The following is a 12,032-nucleotide window of genomic DNA, read 5'->3' as shown; positions in this document are numbered from 1 at the left end:
ATTTCTGCACTTACTATTATTGCCTGTATATTTATGGAAAAGCTCCAGAAAGTTATCAGGTCACACATACAAATTCTTAAACATTGAAAGTTCAACCTTTTATCATCAACAACCATCTTTTCCTAATTCATTTACTTTGAAAGTGTCAAGCTTGTCTCATATCCATGGTAAGATATAGTGTGTCAGTTGTTCTTTCAGGAAAAAAAAAGTAGTTGGATGAAGTGGTTAGTTTAGCTGGCAACTCAAACATGGCTATACTTCCTTGAGGTAGTCACCATGCTTTATTCAGAATGCAGCAGACATCTATTACAGACTTGAAAAGAGGTCTGTTCTGTGAGCAAATAAATCTGTTTGTTTGTTTGTTTGTTTTGTTTTGTTTTGCTTTTTTGGATTTGGTTTTTTCGAGACAGGGTTTCTCTGTATAGCCCTGGCTGTCCTGGAACTCACTCTGTAGATCAGGCTGGTCTCAAACTCAGAAATCCGCCTGCCCCTGCCTCCCAGAGTGCTGGGATTACAGGCATGCACCACCACCACCCGGCGAGCAAATGAATCTTAACTGCTTTATGAAATCCATTCTTACATGTGACTTTTTTTGTGGGGAGCTTTCTCTTTTCTTCACAATGTAGTGAAGAAAGCAATTGACAACCTGCTCCGACCTCTGAAGAGGCACCTGGAATTCTTAATAACTTTTGTCTTTGCACCAAAGCCAATGTCAACACAGTTAATAAGAGTAAATAGGTTGGTATTATTACAAAACATTTTACATCAGGAACCTAAGGACCATGGTTTGAGAGCCATTCTGGAAAGGAGAGATGCTTGCATAGAACAAAAGGGATAGAGTATGGCAGAGGTGGGAAAATGAGCCCTGGGCCCCTGGAACCCACTTTTCTCATCTCCATCACACCCCTCCATATTTAATGAGGACACATTTTTACATAAATACTTGAAACTTGAACACCTCCTCTTTCTTGTTCCTTCATGATGCACCACTCCAATCCTAAACCTTCTAAGAAAAATAGTGTATTTTACCACTTATTTTGACAGTTCTGAATCAAACTGGATTATAATTATCTGTTTAATAACAGTGTTACTTTCCATCGCTTAACAAAATATTTGAGATTGTCTATTTATAAAGAAAAAAAAGGGTTGTTTGGGATCACGGTCTGGGCGTGGTCAGTCTGTGGTCAGCTGATCGCCTGGCTGCATTGCTTTGCATCTGTGGTGAGCAAATGCTTCATGGTGCCAGTTTTTGGTGCAGCAGAACTGCCTGCCTTGAGACAGAGTCTCTAATCCCCTTCAAAGGTGCGCTCCTCATGATCTGAAGATTCCTCAAGAGTTCTTACCAGGCCCTAGCGGAGAGCAAGCCGTCAACACATGGACATCTGAGGATTTTCAAAGATCGCTTATAGCAACATGATGGTATGATTCTGAGAACTATCTAGGGGACTGGGAGGTGGATTTGCAGGCAAGAAGCACTTGCCTCCCAAACGTGATGACCAGAGTTCAATGAGCAGAACCCACAGCAAGAGAGAACCAACTCCTAAAAGTTGACCTCTGACCTCCACACAAGCATATGTGGCATACACACATAATAAATCAATTAAAGTTTTAAAAATGTTGAAGCTTTCTTTAAAAAATCATTTCCTTGTGATACTAGGAATTAAAAACAGGGTCCTGCATTTACTAAGCAAATACTGTACACTGAGCTGTGTCCTCAACACTTAAATTATTTAGAAAGAATTATTTAGAAAAATACTTCTAGGTACACAGTCTTTTAAAAAATTCTAATATTTTCTTTAAAGGTATGAGAAAATGATGTGTGGGTTTTCCCAGGACTATAAAGTATCAGCTCTAAGCCCATTAATGAATCTAACAAATCAACAATACTTTATCTATCTATCTGTCTGTCTGTCTATCTATCTATCTATTTAAAAAAATTTTTGTTTGTTTTTTGAGACAGGGTTTCTCTGTATAGTCCTGGCTGTCCTGGAACTCACTCTGTAGACCAGGCTGGCCTCGAACTCAGAAATCTGCCTGCCTCTGCCTCCCAAGTGCTGGGATTAAAGACATTGTGGAGATATCATCATTCAGATGTTTTCTATATGTGGCTAATTTCAATTTGATATCATTTTTATAAAATTTACCCAAAAAAGGGAAGGGAACATATATATGTATAAAAGTCATTTTTTTCTTTAATATTTTTATTTCATTCATATGAGACACACAAGAGAGAGGGGGAGAGAGAGACAGACAGACAGACAGAGAGAGAGAGAGAGAGAAGAGAGAGAGAGAGAGAGAGAGAGAGAGAGTGAGAGAGAAAGAATCAATAGCATTCTTTGGAAGTCTGAAAACAACTTGCGAGAACCATCTCTCTCTCTGTGGGGCCAGTGGAATCATGCCACCAGATAGAAACTAGGAAGGTTGAATGGAGTCAGAAACACCAGTACTCTCTTATCTGACAACTGCAGACATTTCATCCACTCCCAACCTGGTTCCTGTCCTGGAGCACTTGACCACAATATCCCACTTGAGGATTGTGACCCCTAATCATGTAGCACAGAGCACAGAGTTCTCCATGCTAATGAGGTATCTACATGGGCCGGTTTAGCCAAATAAGTTCCCCTTCCCAGACATTCCTTCCTGCAAATGGTTTTTAATCTCTGGTCCACCCTGAGTAAGTTGTATACCTCCATTTTCCACTATGAATAAACAGTTTGAATAAGTAAGGACTGTCTCTCTCATCAAGAGCTGCTGTGGGAGGAAGCCTTCATCATAAGGACGCTCACTGTGACCTAAGATTCCCCCTTCCCTGGTTCATCACTGGCCCTCTAGGGCCACCCAATTCTCACTCCTTGTGGTTCCCAACAGCAACTGGGTGCCCAGGAGTATGAGAACACCAACCTCAGCCTGTGTGATTTCTCACCGGGGATTGGAGCCCATCCTAGGCTGCATTCTGCCACCCCCCAGTGGATACTGGCCCTGGCACCACCATGGAGGAGAGGATGGAATGCAGGCTAGCACCTCCCCATTTTGTCTGCCCAAGAGGCTTTCACACACCCCAGCAGCGAGGCTGAACTCGAACCTACATCTCTTTTTCTACCATGTGGGACCTGTGGATCCAACTGGTAACATCAAGCTTGGTAGCAAGTGTTCTCATCCACTGGTCCATCTCACCAACCCCTCATATTTTTCTTAACTCAAGACTGAGCCTCTGCTGAGCTGAGAAGTTTGGGTAGTCTCTCTGTGGTGGGGAAATACTGAAGTTAAAACTAGAGACAGTGGTCTACATCTTGTAATCTTAAAACCAGAGATACAGAGGCAGGAGGGTTGTCAAAAGTTTAAGACAATCTTACTCTACATATCAAGCTCCAGGCTTGCCAGAGCTACTGAGAAAAACAGCAAGACAGGAAGTTAACTCAATCACTCTATGCTCACATCTCCTCTTGGCCTGTTGGCATAAAAATACATATTGATCAAATGAATTAAATAGAAGACTTAGAAATAATCCCACACACTTCTAGACACGATTTTTCACAAAGAAGCCAAACAGAAACACTGGAAAAAATACAGCATCTTCAATAAGTAGTCTTGGCCAAACTGAAGCTGTATGTAAAATATAAATAGATCCATATCTATCACCCTCTACAAAACTCAACTGATCAGAATGTCAACAGAAGACCAGACAGGGCCCCTGAATCTTATAAAATGAAGTTAGGAATGGGCTGGGAATCATGGGCTTTTCAGTAGGAAAAGAATTTCTGAACAGGATATTGATAGCACAGGCATTAAACCCCAACAATTAATAAATGGGACTTGATGAAGCTGAGAACCTTCATATGGCAAAGAATGCCACCAGGCAAAGTGAGGCCCTATTATAGAGCGGGAAAAGACCTTTACCAATTAATTATACATTTGATGGAAGTTTAGTACCGACAATATACAACGTTCTAAAAAAAATTAACATCAACAAAACAAACAACTCAGTCAAAATGGAATACAGAACTAAGCAGTGAGTTCTCAAATGAAGAAACACAAATGGATGAGAAACACTTAAAGAAATGTCCAACATCCTTAGCCATCTGAGAAATACAAATTTAAAACTACCTTGAGATTTCATTTACCCCAGTCAGAATGGCCAAGACCAGTAAAACAAATGACAGCATACGCTGGAAAGGATGAGGGGGAAGGGGGTGCTTATTCATTGTATAAACTCTGTACTGGCTGGTTTTGTGTGTCAACTTGACACAAGCTGGAGTTATCACAGATAAAGGAGCTTCAGGTGAGGAAATGCCTCTATGAGACTCAGCTGTAAGGCATTTTCTCAATTATTGATCAAGGGGAGAGGGTCCAGCCCATTGTGAGTGGTGCCATCCCTGGGTTTGGGTTCTATGAGAGCAAGCTAAGCAAGGCAGAGGAAGCAAGCCAGTAAGAAACATCCCTCCATGGCCTCTACATCAGCTCCTGCTTCCTGACCTGCTTGAGTTCCAGTCCTGATTTCCTTTGGTGATGAACAGCAGTGTGGAAGTGTAAGCTGAATAAACTCTTTCCTCCCCAACTTGCTTCTTGGTTGTGATGTTTGTGCAGGAATACAAACCCTGACTAAGACCAACCAGTATGAAAATTAGTGCTGGAGGGTCCTCAGAAAGCTGAAAATAAATCTAACACAGCCTCACTCTTGGTCATGTACCCAAAGACTCTCACTATAGAGACACTGGCTTGTCTATGTTCGTTGCTATGCTGTTCGTAATAGCCCAAGCCTGGAAACAACCTAGCTGTGCATCAACTAACATATAATAATGAAAATCCAAACTATTTATACAATGAAATATTTTGCAACTGTTAATAAAAATGAAATTATGAAAAATTCTGGCAAATGGATAGAGCCAGAAAAAAAATATCATCCTGGGTGAGGAAACCCAGACCCAGACAAATTTCGCATGTTTCCTCTTATATATGGATACAATCTCTTAAGCTTTAGATATGTGTGCTTCAAACCAAATATCCAACGAGGTAGATAATAAGGGAATGGGGGCGGGGTCTTCCAAGGAAGGGGAAATGGACTGTAGTCCTATAAAGAGATATAGGAAACACTACCAGGAGGATGAAATGTAGAGGAGAGGCGAAGGATGAAGGAGGGAGTCAGGGGAGGGATAATGAACACCAAAGGCCTTCTGAAAAGTAATATGGAAACTATTACTCCAGAAGCTTCCTAAAGTATACACGTAAAAGGAACAAAAATGGAGTCACTGTGTAAGGAGTAAGGCAATGCCTCAACTGCACATCCTGCACTACTAAGCATCATCTCCAGCACCAGGAGCACCTCACATCATTGGACAAAGCAGTCTATAAACACACCCCTCCCCAAATACCACAGGCTATTGTAAATGCTATAGGTTGTTATCCATACATGATGGTAAGGCCCTATTGCTGAAGACACGACTTACTTACGTCATCAAACATGAAGAACTTGAGATGATGCCCAACTAGAAGCTGCACCAGGACTGACCAGTACACATGGTACCTGGAAGTTACCCTGTGCCCTACCAGAGGAGGAAAGCAATCATCGAACCACCCAACTACAATCCCTCAACCTACAGCAATAAGGTGCTTGTCTGATATATTGGTGCAGTTGTGGCACAAATGTTATGGTAATAACCAAACATTTTCTGTCAGATTTAAGACTCATTCCATAGGACAGAATTTATAGGTGACACTGAGGTTATATAGGTCATGGGCCTAGGGAAAAACCAATTACTATTACTCTTCTAAAGGGAATTATTAATAAAATGTAGCCTAATGATCTACTCCTGTACCCACAGATGAGAGTGTCTCTCAGCTCCTACCAGAGAAGCTTCTTATTGCAATAGATGGGAATTGACAGAGATCTACAACTAAATAATGTGAAGAGAAGAAGGAGATGTCTTTATAAAGTCCCACCAACCCCTGTCAAGGGTCAGGGATCGGGATCTGTATGTAAGTGGAAGGAAAAGATTGGAAGAGCCAGAGGTGTTAAATGACTCCAAGTAAACAGTGTCTTCCAGACACAACAGGATTGATAAAAAATAACTTACAGAGACTACCGTAGCATACCTAAGACCCGCACAGGTTCAAACCAGACAAAATCCCAGCATGCAGGAAGGGAGGTGGTCACAAAGTATCACCCCTAACCAAGAAGCTATTTGCAATGGAGACCTTCTAGAAGAAGGAACATCCACTGTCTCAGATGAGTATCCCTGGGGATGTCAACCATAGTCCATGGTGGGCCCCACGCCCAGGAGTAGTTAGCTAACACAAAACCAACTCCATACGTCTTGTTTGGGGGAAGGGTCGGGTACACTATTGTTTTGTTTTGTTCAGACGCTTTTTGTCCTATTGGCTTTTCTTTTTAAATTTGTGTTTTGATTTTCAGTTTTTTAGTTTTGTTTTAGCTTTGGAGAGGGAGAAAGAACGTGCAATTGGGTGGGTCTGGAAGTAGGAAGGATCTGGGGAGAGTTTAGAGAAGGGGAAAGCATGCAATCAAAATATACTGTATATTTTTTTAAATAAAAATATTATTTATTATTGTTGGCATTTCTTCTAGGCTCTACCCCACAGTTACCTGGCAACAGCCAGGTGTGCCAGACTCACTGTAAAAGGGGCCGCTTGCTCCTCCTCTCCCTTGCTCTCTTCTCTTACTCTCTTACCCACTTCTACTTCCCCCTCTGTCCCTTCTCTCCCTATTCCTCCCCCCACACACACACACTCATGTCCAGCCTCTACTCCTCTACTCTCTGTCTCTGTCTCTACTACCCCCTCAACTCCCCTCCTCATGCCCTAAATAAACTCTATTCTATACTATACTGTATAGTATAATATAGTGGCTGGTCCCTCAGAGAGGGAAGGGATGCCTCATTATGGGCCAGCAGAGACACTCCCTTCCTCCCCTTCTCCCCTCCCACCATACCTCTCATCCACCAAACATGTCCCTGGCTTCACTTAATTTTTTATTTTTTTTTTATATAAAACAGAACAATTGTTATTTTTAAGAAAGGGATCATCCACACTACTGCAGATGTCACACAGGCTCCCAGTTCCTCTACCAAGGCCCCTGGTTTGCATTTCAAATTACCCGTGACCTTCAGATCTCTTCATCTGTGCCAGATGCTGATCTCCCTCAGTGCAACACAGGAGGGTGAGACCCAAAGTCTAGCAGGGGAAACCCCCGGTTATGAAAGCATTTTGTAACTCCTGGGGCGGAGCTCAGTCATGTGAGTCCTGCCTGAAATACGACACTTGGGAAAGACCATTTTTGGGCATTGCTGGTGTGATGACATCGTTGCAACTGGAACTGACAAGGTTTTTGTCCCAGGCGCTATGAGTAACTGTCCCCTCCCTGCCTCCCAAGCCATGTTCAGGTGGCACAATGGTTTAGGATTGCCAAAGCCAGTTCCCACAAGCTGTCTCCATGGGTCCAACTCTAATCTCTTCAGATGTAGAGGCAGGGTCCAGCACGTGATCACAGGGCACAGCTGATCCGAAGCACAGGTTTACGCAGCCCAGTGGACCAGAGAGAGGCAGGCTGCCTGGAAGACAGAACATGGAGGCTAAAAAACAGCACATGAGACATGGGCTCTGAATAGAAAAGGATTGTGTATCGGCTGTGGTAACCTTCACACGAACCTGGTGCTGACAAATACCACCAGTATTCGGGTTAGACAAGGCTATCTGTATCATAAAGTAAGTACATAATTAGTGACTGTAACAGCCGGCAAGTGCTGTCTTCAAAGTTCACTTTCAGCTGCCGTCCCATGTATTCCTCAGTCACCTGAGAGGTTGGGTTTACTACACTCGTTTTGCAGATGTGGGAATTGAGGCTTAGAGAGATAAAAATACTGCCCCAGAGGGGCTGGACCTGAGGGATTAGTGTGGCACCTGACTTGTTATGCCTGACTGTGGCTTGGAGATGCAGAAGGATCTAAATGGCCAGAAGGCTAGAGCTCACTCCTCAGTCAAAGGTTTGTGTTTTGGATTACATTGTAGTAATCCCAGCCCTAACTCTAATCCTAGCCCCAACCCTACCTTAGCTACTGAGAATCTGAAGGCGACCAGAAGCCAGACCTGCCTTCACTGCAATGAAGAAATGCAGGAGGAAATGATGCAGCTAGAGGCAGGTCCCCCAGGAATGGGAGGCTTGGGACCCTGCACTTTAGTTGGGTCTCTGATTAGGGTCCAAATAATTTATTTCTCCTGGACAGTGCATCTTAGGGGCAGCATGGGGACCAGCTTGCCAAGAGTTAACAGGTGCTGGGTATCTGTGGCTGTGCTGAAATGTCTAGTGTAGCCCTGCAGCTTCAGACCTTGGAAGACCGTGCACATAATACACACATGTGAACACAAACCAAATGCATACACATGCACACACATGAAAACACACTCTGCTGGTTTCACATTGGCTGTTTCTGTTCTTTTCAGTCCAACCTCCTATGTCTTGTAAGCATTAACTCCTCGGGGCCGGCATGCAGGGCCACATATGGGCAGCATTTATTTTATTATTGCTCTGAGAGCTGACGTGTGATGTGAAGATGTCACTAGTTTGGCTCCTTTGGGGGAAGTAAGCGTCATCCCTCCCCAGCTCTCCCTGGGGTGTGGACATAACATGGCGACATGCATCATCTACCCTGCCTGGCTCTTCACTCCAGCCTCCATTTGCTGGTGTTCCTGTGTGCACAATCTCCTGTTCATAAGATAACAGCAGCCTGCATTCGTGCACCACAGAGACCCGATCCTAATCCAAGTGCCCCTGTAAAGTCTCTGTTTCTGAATCCAGTCCCACCTCGAGGTTCTTGGGCTAGAAGTGAATGCACGACTCTGAGAGGATTCTTCTGAGAGGACCCTTCAACTCAAGTCCCCAACACTGATGAGATTCATGACAGCTTTGGTACTCTGGGTGGTATCTGTGCTCTTGGATCTATCTTAAACATTAAAAATATTACAGGCACAGAAGCTCACACTATAAAACGTTAACAGGGGGTATGATTTACATTGCAAAGGGCAGAGACAAAATGAAATCAGATCAAATGCGCAAACGAAACCTGAGAGGAAAGAGGATTGAAGTGCAGCCTAGTGGTAGAGCACTTGCCTGAGCTTGTGCAAGCCTCTGGGTCCCAAACCAGCACAAGAAAGAAAGAGGAGGAGGGAAGAGGGGAGGGGAGAGGAGGGGGCAGGGAGAGGGAAGGAAAAGAAGGAAGGATGGGGGAGGGGAGAGGAAAGGAAAGGAAAGGAGGAGCAGAGAAAGGAGAAGAGAGAAGGGGAAGATGGGAGGGGAAGGAAGGGGAGAAGAGAGAGAGAAGGAGAGGATAGACTGGAGGGCAGGGAAAGGGAGAAGAGAGAAGGACCATATAAAAAGAACAGCTTTTATTTCAAGATTAATTTTATGTTTTACCTGTGTGCATGCATGTACCTACCTAGTGCCCTGGAAAGAAGATTAAAATCAGGCGCCCTGGAGCTGGAGTTACAGGTGACTGTGAGATGCTGTGTGGGGGCTGGGAACAGAACCCAGGACCTCTGCAAGGGCAGTGCATGGTCTTACCTGCTAAGTCATCTCTCTAGTCCCAAGAGTGGTAGAAGTTTTTTTTTTTAAAAAAAGGACACAGACAACTTGTAAACAGGAAACAATACAGCAAATAGCAACTTAGATATATCTAAACATTAAGCAAGCATGAAGCAGAGGGAGCCCACTAAGGAGCCATCCTTGTGACCTTCATAGGAAAGGAGCATTTGATCAGAAGGGTCTTCATTAAGAATGAGCCACACAAGCTGGGCAGTGGTGGCACACGCCTGTAATCCCAGCACTCTGGGAGGCAGAGGCAGGTGGATTTCTGAGTTGGAAGCCAGTCTGGTCTACAGAGTGAGTTCCAGGACGGCCAGAGCTACACAGAGAAACCCTGTCTCGAAAAACAAACAAACAAACAAACAAACAAACAAACAAACAAACAAAAAGAGCCACACTGCCTCACCAGCCTTAGCTGAGCAGAATTGGAGACAGAACATCCCTGCTAGAACATCCCTGGAGTTTGGGTGGATGCTGCCTGGAATGGCCACTTCGACTGCACTGAACTGATTCCACATTCCCAGTATACTCCATGGACCATGCTGCTGCTAGGGACACAGACTATCCTCCTGTCCTCCAGCCCAAGAGAGGGCTGGCCCTGGTGGCTAGGTACCTGTTTGCCTTAGATATGGAATATTCTATAGGGTTCTGAGCAGGTTGCTGGCCTGGAGGATACAAGTAAAGGAAGCAGAGATGTGGAGCCTCTGAATTTAGGAGACCTGTGGCCATAGGATGTCTCTCTTGTGCTCCTGGAGTGACTGAGTGATTCTGTGAGTGGTGGTGGCCCAGACATTTTACCACAGTGACTGTGTCTCCTGAATCCCAGAATATCCAAGGGAGATGATACTGATGACCATTGGGTCAGGATGGGGCAGGGAGCCCAAAAGTTGTACAGCTGTGGTGTCCTGGTCAATGAAGAGGCCACATACCTCAGAAAGAAGAAGAGGAAGAGGAGGAGGGGCAGGAGGGGGAGGAAGAAGGGGAGGAGGGAGCTGCGCAAGAAGTGCTCTTCCCTCCAGAGTGACCACAGAAAGGAATCAGAACACAGGAGGAGGGGCAGGAGCCGGGAAATTTCAAGTCACTGGAGATAGCAGCAGGTCTCTGGAATCCCTTAATAAACATCTGCAGGGCTATGAAGGAATTCTGGAAAAAACAACAGAAAGGCACACGAGCCTCCCCTACTTTCCCAACTGGTGTTGCAAAATGCATCATAAAAGCATCAAAGAGCAAGGGGAAAATAATGGGTGGTTTGGGTAAAAATAGCATGCTGACAGAAAGCCCAGACTTACCGCTCAACTGAGAATATACAAGAAGGAGGAGTTCACACAAGATCAAAGGGGCCTTGAAGAGAACCACACAGACTCCCCACATCTGCAGGGATGAGGCCAGGAGGGGCACCTCTGTCCTGAGAAAAAGTTCTGGAGGACTGGTCCTGTCTTTGTCTGTCCTAGTTACTTCTCCTTTGCTGTGGTAAAAACGCTCTGACCAAAGCAACTTAAGGGAGAAAGGGTTTATTCTGGCTAGGTTCTTCAGAGTGCAGAAGGAAAGGCAGCAGGAACCTGAATGAGCTGGCCCGGCTATATCCACAGCTGAGAAATATACTCATGTAGCCAACTCACAATGTTACTCAGCTCCCCCACCCCTTTCCCATTTATACTGTCCAAGATCCCCTCAGGAAATGGTCTCATTCACAATTAAGATGGTTACAAGTCAGTGAACACATTTAAGATCATCTCTCCAGGCATAGCCAGAGGCTCATCTCCTAGAAGACCCTGGGTCCCATCGAACTGACAATTAACACTAACTGTCACAGTGTCCACCAGGAGAAAGCCCAATGGTGGAGCAGAGAGAACAGCTAGACTGGCTCTGAAGAGTTCAAATCTAGTCTTTTCAGGAACCTTTGTTCCTATTGCTCCTCGAGAAATTGACAGAAGTCCAGAGGACAGGGTCCCAGGGAGAGGATGGTGGTGTTTGAGAACTCTGGTGTTCATCCAGAGTTAGCAACATTCAGGTTTGAATCACCCCTCCCAGTAGGGGCCCACACACCCACAGACCACCTGCTTCATCCTGGTTTAACTCTTTCTGTTTTGCTATTGCTGTTTGATGGATTCCAGAATTCCCTGGCGGATCCATCCATTTCCACAAACACAAGATACCCAGAAGGCAGCAATGGTGGGAAGGGGTACAATGCTTAGATCTTGAGGGAGCTGGAAGCAATGTCATCTGAGCCCAAAGAGGAGCAGCTAAGAGATGGTGACAACTGTCCACACCTTTATTCCTGTCCTCCAACTGGCTGCCAATGCTTGGCCAGTCACTGGCCAGAGGGCCTAGCTACACAGACCAGAGGAGTCTCATGGGCATAAGCATGCCAACAGAGGTACATCAGAATCTGGGGAGCATGGCGCAGTGGGCGCTTCTGATGAGATCCGCAGTCTTACAACAT

Source organism: Apodemus sylvaticus, chromosome 15 (assembly GCF_947179515.1).
Source record: "Apodemus sylvaticus chromosome 15, mApoSyl1.1, whole genome shotgun sequence".
NCBI lineage: Eukaryota > Metazoa > Chordata > Mammalia > Rodentia > Muridae > Apodemus > Apodemus sylvaticus.
Note: the sequence above shows the minus strand (reverse complement) of the source record.